General features: G+C 37.7%; 1 pseudogene; it reads left to right on the top strand.

Annotated features, from left to right (window-relative positions):
- The first annotated feature begins 7,439 nt into the window (after positions 1-7,439).
- The window catches only part of LOC108490717, an 8,879-nt pseudogene continuing 6,513 nt past the window's right edge, over positions 7,440-9,805 (top strand).

Below are 9,805 nucleotides of genomic sequence, written 5' to 3'. Positions count from 1 at the left end.
ATAAATTGGTTTATTTGGGCCAATTCTATGGTCTTAAACACCCAAAAGGAAAGTATAACCAAAGATAAAAGTGATCAGTATATTTCTTTAAGAGTTCAAGGGATTACACTTCCCAGACATTATGCTTAATTCCATATAAAATATTATTTACACAATTATTTCTCATTGATGATTTTGTTTCTAAGAAGAAAGTGCTGTTTCTAAGAAGAAAGACTGCAAACATTGGTCTGAAATACTATAGTGCCCACCTGAAGCTAATGTAGACAACCCATTATTGTTCTGAAATGATGGCTAAATTTGTTTTCTCCCCCTGTCTAGAAGCCTTTGAGAGGGAACTGATACTGATTCTACCCCCTCCAACAGCTATCAAAGTGCCTGAAAACAAATCCTGAGTCCATCACTCTCGAGCCAACCTTGGCAGACAAAAGAAAAATGAAGAGAAAACCAATAGAAGGATGCTTTTGGAAGCGCTCGTCAAGAAACTCATTAGAGTTAGACTCTGATATGAATATTTGAAATTTTCCCTGTGCTGACTTTTTCTGGTGCTATGTCTACAACTTGTAATGCTAACTGCTCTTGCCTTTCCTTCTCCTTCACATCTCCTAGGCACCAGTCAAGGACTTTCTTTTCTCCCTACACAACAGATAAGAGTTATGCAATTTGAGAGACTTTTAGATAGACCCACTGAAGGGGTACCCCAATTGCCGAACCCTGTGTCTCTGTTCAGCATGGAAGAATCCAGAGCAGACTGCATCCTGATTCCCTGTGAGCAATTTGGGTAACCTCTTCAGAGGATGCTGTGATGAGAACAGGAGGTAGGAATTGGCTTGGCAGTTAGGGTAAAAAGAACCCCCCCAAATTAGCCAGTTTCTTAGCTAAAAGTCAAAATGTACTTGGGCCTCTTAGTAACATGCTCTTTTCCAAGGTCCAAAAATGTCAAAAGTATTTTGGAGCTCTTATCTAACCCCTAAAAGATTTTAGGGTTACCTCTTCAGAGGGGTGAATGTTAGAGTAGCAAAAGACCCCTGCCCACCCCAAATAGAGTACATGAAGTTGTCAGGAAAAAGTGATGGGGGGATATAGGAAGAGTTGGAGGGGAGGGAGGGAGTGTGGATTTGATCAAAACATTATATGCATGTATGAAATTCTCAATAAATTTTTAAAAATTAAAATAAATAAATAAAAATAAGAGAGAAAAAGATCAAAGCTGTAATTACTTTTTCTTTTTAATGAATTGAACTCCATTTCAATATAAATTGAACATTTGATTACAATGTCAAATTAACTTTATTTCATCTCATACAAAGTACATTAAAATGGAATCACAGTTGAAATTCAACAGGATAAAATATTCTAAATCATCCCAAGATAAACTGGACTCATAGAGAAATGGAAATATTCCTGAGTTAATTCACAAGTCTGCTGGTTAGGAATTCCCGCATTTTTCTATTAGAAATTTGTCACAAAGCAGAAATGTAGAATATGCTATTTCTCCAGCACACAGAAAAGTTGAATAAAAGCTAGTCTTTCATTCATAGTGAAATAAGGAAAATATGAACATAAACAGTGAAGTTCAAATATTTAACCACATTCTAAAGCATGCTTTAGAGAAGAGATGGCCTCACCAACAAATAGTGCGGCTAAACCTGGATAGCTTAATGTCAGATCAAAATCTCTGTGACTATCTGAAGAAATCAGAGGATAAGCACATCAGCAACCATGCACGGACATTATTTCCTAAGTTTGATTTAAGCTACTAAAGATTGAAGTCCATAATTGAGATTTATGAGTATGTGGAATCAAAAGACCAAAAGGCTTCTGCACAGCAAGGAAACATTCAATGGTGTGAAGGGACAACATTCAAATTGAGAATATATTTGCCTGGAATTTTTCTTGGAGAGGATTAGTATTCACAAATATATAGAATCTTCCAAGTGTATAAAAGAAAGAGTCAAGCTAATTTATAAATAGAAAATGATGCAAATAGTTACATCTTAAAAGAGGTGCAAATGGCCAACAAATTTGCAAAATTGTTCAGAACCATAGTTATCTAGGTAATGAAGATCAAAGTGGCAGTTAGATACCATGGAGTATTATTGAGTAAAGAACAATATCAAGTGCTAGTGAGGATGTGCAGGAAAATGAGGATATTATAAATTAATTGCAGTAATAACAATTGCTACAGTCACTATAGTTAACTTTGGGAATGTTCCCTCATAAAGTCAAAATGGAGATAAACAAAGTTGGAGATATACTTGTAGGGAAAAAACTCAAGGGAAAGACAGTGACTATATATACAAGATCTCTGCATGTTAACAGTACCAGTAATATGGATTTGCAGCCCACTGGTGCATCTGCCAATGGGAAGATGGATAAAGAACTAGTCATGTGCCCAGTAGTTAGACCCCAAGCAAACATATTGTTGCACTTTAGTCGGAGCAGAAGACAGAATGAAAACAAGATGACCTGCAAATGGCAGAGGCTCCTCTAGTCCATGGTGAGGACAACAGGGACAAGTTAGTGTAATAGAGGGTGGTAGAGTATAGATATGAACATGCATGGTTACATACACAGACCAATACACCTGGACAAATGCCTCAATGAATACATTAATGTAGAAATTTAGTGTTTTAAGAATTACATTTAAACAAAGGCAAAATTAGAATAATGCAAAAACATCAGTTACATTAATGATTAAATTCTCTTTTTGTTTTTTGGTCTTTTTGAGACAGGGTCTCCTGGAGCCCCAACTCACTATGTATACCAGACTGGCCTCTAGCTCACAGAGATCCACCTGCCTCTGCCTCCCAAGTTCTGGGATAAAAGGCGTGTGCCACCACACCCAGCAACATTAATGATTAAATTCTTTAAATAAATTTTCATTATAAATATTTTGTCTTCTAGATTGTATATAGAAATCAGTATAATGATGTTTTTCATGTCATTACACATATTTTCTTACTGGAAACATGTTCATATGAATTTTCAGCAATGCTGACCCCACGGGGGGCCTTGTGGGTGGGAGGAGGAGGGAGGGAGGGGGTCTAACTTTGATTACAATGTATTATATAAAATGTACATAAACTAATAAATATATTAAAAATGAAAAAATCTAGATTCTCTTGATAACAAATTATTTTGTGCTTTCACATGCACATATACATGTTGCTGAAACTTATCACAAAGTAATCGCAAACCTACAAAATATTTGCTATGAAAAGCTATCATCTTAAAAACAGCTTATCAGTATTCAAGTAAAAGTCATCTGAACTACACCACAGTAGGGAAATCAGCATAATTCTTGTCTTTGATCAAAAAGTGTTATTAAAAAATTATATATTAGTAACAGTCACTTATTGTTTGGGTTATAAAGCCAAACATCTTTGTTACCATCACCAGTGTCTACTTAGGACTTCAATCCTTATTCTGCTGTTAATCAGCTTTCAAGTACAACAGTAAAATGCCTTAGAAAATTAATGTAGGATAGAAAAAGTCTTCTTGGGGTGATGGTTTTGAAAACAAGCACATTGGTGGTTCTCTTGTTTTGGAGGCTGCAGAAGCACCATGCAGCAGAGTGGGAGCATGCGTTGGAGCAAAGCACTCAATTCGCCAGAATAGGAAGGAAAATTAATAGGGAAATTTTGGTTCACACAATCCCCATTGCCAATGATTTTGTCCTTAAAGGTCTACACAACTTTCCAATTGTACTAATCTAGACTGTTACACAAACAGCGCTCCAAATTAAAACTGCAGAGAAATAACGTAAGTGTAAATGGATTTCTCTCTTAACCACCAAGCAACTTCTTTATTGCTGAAATACTAAAGCCACCCAGAGACAGTGCTCCTTTTCAGCCTTTCAGCAGCTCATCAGAACAGCAGGCATGTGTGAAATCACAGGCCAAAAAACTATCATAAAATAAAGAAACTGTTATTCAAGTCAGGCAAGATGTAACTAAAACACTGTTTCATGATGAGTACAGATTAGTAATCTGGTGGCACATGCCTTCAGTCCCAACACTCTATAGACAGAAACAGGAGATATCTATGTGATCAAAGTCTGCCTGGTCTACATATCAAGTTCCAGAACAACAATGGCTACAGGGAGATATTTTCTGAAAAGAAAATCCCAAACCAAAAAAACTAAAGAAAATAGATTGACAGAATATTACTCAAAGGAAAAGCTTTGGCAAACAAGAAATACAGTGACTGCAAAATCAAAGGGAGTATAAATGTCTCGACTGAGAGAAAATATTTCAATAGTAAAACATCTATATGAGAAAATGTTTATGTATAAGTGTTATATATGTTTGTTATTTAATCCTTCTCAAATAATGAGAAAATAAGACATCAGACTTGATAATCACTGAAGCTTAAATCATGTGAAGAAACATCAAAAACATTCAAAAGGAAATTCATAGAGCAGAGTTTTGGAAGATCAACAATCATAAAAAAGATGATCTGGAAGCAACTAATGAAAACCTCCTAATTAAAACATATGTTACCAATATGAACTCATGATATTTTTGACAGAAATAGAAGCATGAATTCCTACAAATACACAAAATATGGCAAGTGTATGAAGCCATTGACAGCAAAAAGAAGCAGGAATGTTGGAACTCCTGAAGGTATAACAATACCTGGTTAAACTAATGAATTATAGGAAGAAACATAGCCTGGAACTGGCACAAGAATGGATGGACAGGTGAATGTCACAGAACAGAAGCCCCTGAAATAAGTCGGGCAGTTGCAGTTGTGGGATTTAGAACAATGTTGGCAAAGGCACATTAGAGGAAAGACGGAGGTTTCAACAAAGGGTGCTGAAGAAACTTCATATTCACATATAAAAGTATGATTTTAGATCCCTATGCCTTATACTGTAGAAGAGAACTCCTTAAGATAGAGGCATCTGCAACGACTTTCTGTAAAAGAACCAATAGCTCAGGAAATAAGCAAGAGTAGGCAAAAGAATGACAGGAAAAGGGTTTCTTCACAGAAAATAAAGCATTGAACCATGTTAAGACACAACCTGCAGTGTGTGTGTGTGTGTGTTTGTGTGTGAATCTATTGCCAAATATTCATCTGACTGGAGATTTATATCTGGTCTATCTGAACAGGTTAAAGAACATAACAGTAAACAAATCTTTCAGTGCAGAAATGGACAGGGAATTAACACACAGTTCTCAAAAGAAGAATACAAATGGTCAATAAGTGCATGAAAAATGGTCCTAAGTGATTTTCATAAAATTATGTCCTTTTGTGCTTCTTTTTTTTGTCTTTTTGAGACAGGGTCACCCTGTAACTCCAGTTGCCCTGTAACTTGCTATGTATACCAGATTTTCCTTGTACTCACAGAGATCCACCTGCCTCTGCCTCACAAGTGCTGGAATTAAGGTGTGCACCACCATGCCCTGCTCATTTATACTTCTTTGAGTCAGGCACATAACATTTTTCTGTTTATAAATCAGTTTTCTTGTTTCTTACAAGATTTCATATGCAAATTTTAGTTAAACAAAAAGGAAAATGCAAAAAATATACATAAAATTTGTTCAACACCCTAAGCCATCTGGGAAATGAAAACCCAAGTGCATCAATGGTGAAGAGAGGGCATAGTTTCTAAGAGCACTTGCTCTGCAAGAGGACCAGAGTTTGGATCCTAGCATCCGTGTAATAAGTCAGCATTCCTCATGATTGCTTGCAACCCCAGCCTGAGGGCAATGGAGACAGGAGAGTCTGTGTCTTGCTGGCTTCCAGACCACCTAAGAAAATGGGACTCCACCAGTCCTGCTTTCTCCTCTGAGCTTACAATTGCCCTTGGTTTATTCAGAGTGGAACACAGAACTTCAAATTGGAGATCTGCACTGCAGGGATGATTATATCTGTAGTCAGAATCTCTCTGGACTGTATTTTTACCAATAATAGTGTCATTAATGAGAACTTCCATTACATCTATTGAGTGACTGAGGACAGACCTCCCCAAGCTCAAATACCAAATACTGCACACCCACTTGTAGAAATAACAATTAACAGCAAGGATCAGAATCAAAGTGTATCTAGAGCTCATATGGTAAACAATATGCAAGTAGCTTCATAAAATTTATTAAAGAAGAAAAAGAAAGGCAAGTGAGGGAGAAACAAAGGAGAATTTAAAAATCCATAGTCAAAATCTATAGTCAAAAATATAGTAAAAAATTTAAAAATGAATACACAAGATGGATACAGAAATCTTTGATCATGGGGAAAATGACACAATTTGTAATACATAATCATGGCCCCACGCATTACCTGGCACTTTGCATACAATAGGACATAACATCAGCACATTCTGCTTATCTCCTCTTCTCACAGGAATAGAACTCTTCTTCTGGAAATCCCCAAATGCCCCTGGCATTCATGTCTATGCTAAACTTTGACTCCAATTCTGGCTGTGCTTATTCAAGTGAAAAAAGTATCAAATAGGAAGACACATATCTGTTTTCAGATCTCTTGTTCCTGCTACTAATTTAAGCTCCAGAAATCATGGAACACTACTGCCACAAAATGATCATGCACAGTTCACGAAAAAGAACAAATAAAGCCAGGTGTGGTGGCACACGCCTTTGATCCCAGCACTTGGGAGGCAGAGGCAGGCAGATCTGTGAGTTCGAGGTCACCTGGTCTACACCGGGGGTTTCAGGATAGCTTGGGCTACAGAGATACCCTGTCTCAAAAAGGTTAAAAAAAACAAAAAACAAATAATCTTCTACATGGAACTTTTGCACATAAGGGATCATAAAGGTGGAAGAGGGATTTTCATGGAAGGAGAACAAAGTCAGTGGTAGTGGGAGGGAGATGGGACAGGATGAATGGGAGGACATGATCATAGCACATTGTACACATGTATGAAAAGACAAAAATAAAAACAAAGTCTACTCTGGCAGAAGAGGCACAAAGACTAGTGGACAGCCCATAAAGGCATTAGGAGTTGCATGGTAATGGGGAAGACCTTACCAGGCCTCTAAAGGGACACACTGTTATGTCCCTGTTGTATTGAACTTGTACCAGTATTTTGGTTTGTGTCTATGTGATGTTGCTGCACGCCATACAGGTAAAACTATTGGAAGGAGGAACACCTATGATGGAGCAAGGGAGAATGCACCATCTCACGGGTCTGCCAGCACTGTAAATTGGAGTGCACTGAGCAAGAAAACACAATAAATTCAGAAGACTCTAAATGTGGGAAGAATGCATGAGAGAACAATAAATTATTAAAATGTCCAGGCCGTGACTGAGATCATCAGATCAGAAGACAGAAAGCTGAGCTATTCTTCCAGAGTTCTCATGCACCAGGTACGATCAAACATGAATAATCAGTGAAAAAATACTCACTCGATATCAAAAAATTTGTCAAAATTATCATTCTTCAGGAAGCTCTGTTGTGCATGAAGGCTCACAAACAAACTATGCTGTATACCTCCATTGTCATCGCTCAGTCTCCAAAAGCACCTGGGATCAGTCCATCTGCACAAGACAAGGGGAAGATTCTGGACCAAGAAGAAAAGCAGCAACGTGAGAAACATGGTCATGTCCAGGAAGCTGAGCCTGAGAGGGCATGGGAAAGAAAGTGACATCCACATAAGTACACAGGGTATAAAGCATGTTTTATTAATTTCACAAATGAACAGGCCATTTAAATTCCATGATTACTTTCTGTCCTGGGGGCTCCACTCCCCTGAGGAATCTGGGACTCTGTTTCTTCCTGGACTCAGCACCTGAGGTCTTAAATTCAGGAGGCAAAAACAAGATGAAAAATATACGTGCAGACCATCTCTCAGGTGTCATGATTTCACCCTCATCTTCTCATGTCCCCATGGAGGGGCATCACATAAGGAGATTTGGTCCTTAGCCTCGGCCAACAAAAACTCTGTATGAATGTTTGCAGTGTGACAGAAGATTACATCAGTGGTCTAAAGTGGGATCTGTGTTGAAGGGGCATCAAACTGCCCACTTCAGAGGTCATATTAACACACTGAGCATCACGTCCTGCAGTATCTAAATTAGGGAGGAGAAGCCTCATGTACTCAGTGTCTATCAAGTCACAGGAAGTTCATTGTGTGGCCCTTGCATGTGTTCACACTAGTCTCCTGTACAAAATCTCCAACAACTGTATGCTTTGTACATTACATGGAAAACTGAACCAATGACCAGACTGAATCCACAGTGCCCAGAATGATGCTGAGTCCAGTCACTCGCTGTCACTGCTGACAGTAATTGACATATTTGAGCTTTGCAACATGACTCCTGTCCTTGTTCTGCAGTTCCCATGGATCAGTTGTTTGATGATCCTCTACTACATTTGTTTCTTTCATTGTTAGGTTTCTTTGGGAATTGAGAACCATCCCAATATTTACAGTTAAATCCTCAAACTTTCACTTGACCAGGAAGCACATTGTTCATCACTGTTCCATTCTAGAGCTGCTTGTTAAGTGTGGGAAGAGCATCCTTTCTGGGACTACAGAGAAAGCTGGAGAAAGATAGGGCAGTATGTTTTGTGTGAGTGGTACCAGGTCTTAGAACTTGACATGAGGCACATAGGCAGGTCTTACGTTATTACAGACCCAGTTATTATTTTAAAACCAATACTTTCCCTTTGTAAAACTTGTACTTCATATAATACTAAGGGGGATTAATCAGACATGAGCGAAAAGAAAATTCACAGTTCAAGACATTAAAAATTCCAGGGCACTTTCCTGTGTATGTAAACTCAGTTCTTTTATATTATCATTATAATTATAGATTATAGTTATTAACTTAGCAATAAAAACAATGGGTTACATAATGACACCTTTATACACAAACAGCACTGTACTCTGATCATATTGAGTGTTCCATTACCCACATTTATCTCAGAACCATACCCACTCCCCTTCATTCTCCTAATAGTCCTATTTTTATTTTCATGGAATAACTGTGTATTTCATAAATATATCTATATTCTTAAAACAAAAATATATGTGCATCTATATACATAAATCTATCTTATCTATCATCTATCATCTAGATATAGATTCAGCATATGAGAGAAAACATATTTCTCATTTTGGTCTGGCTTATAAGGTATAACACTGTGTCTTTCTGTTGCATCCACTTTCCCACAAATAACAGTTTTACTTTTCTTTAAAGCTGAATAAATATCCGTTGTGTATCTGTACCACATTTTCTTCATCCATTCCTTTGCTCATGGACATATAGGCTGATGATTTTACAGCTAGGATATTGTGAATAATGCTCTAATAAGCATGAGTAAGCAAGTTGTCTTCTGATTGGCTGGTTCCTCCAATGGGCGGGGCCTGCTGCGGAGTGTGGACTAGGGGTGTGTGGCTGGGAACTTCAACAGCTGAAAGGCAGAATGGATCCTAAAATGGCCTGACTCTTATGGACCTGTGGCAATTACTGGTCCCAGAGGCAAATGCTAGCGGGGACTATGGTAGCCGGGGTGTGGTCTGCTATGGCGGGCTCTGAGCCACGTCGCTGGAAGAGTGGGGCTAGGCACTGGGTTCTGATTCCTTTGTAAGTTAATAAACACACATAAAATATATTATATGGTTTGTCTGATTGAGCAGGAAACCCAGAGGAAATTCGGGCCACACAAGTGTTTCTTTTTTATGATGATGTAGATACTTCGCACATAATACTGAGTGGTATAGCTGCATTATAAAATATATTTTCCTGCTTTACCAAATAGCCAAAACCTTAAAATGCTAATTGTTTATATAAGATATTCATAATAAAGATTTTTAAGCTATGAAATTTAAATTTAATGTTATAT

This window comes from Nannospalax galili, unplaced genomic scaffold, assembly GCF_000622305.1.
Source record: "Nannospalax galili isolate Female #2095 unplaced genomic scaffold, S.galili_v1.0 scaffold835, whole genome shotgun sequence".
NCBI lineage: Eukaryota > Metazoa > Chordata > Mammalia > Rodentia > Spalacidae > Nannospalax > Nannospalax galili.
Note: the sequence above shows the minus strand (reverse complement) of the source record. Positions and strands in the feature narration are given on the sequence as shown.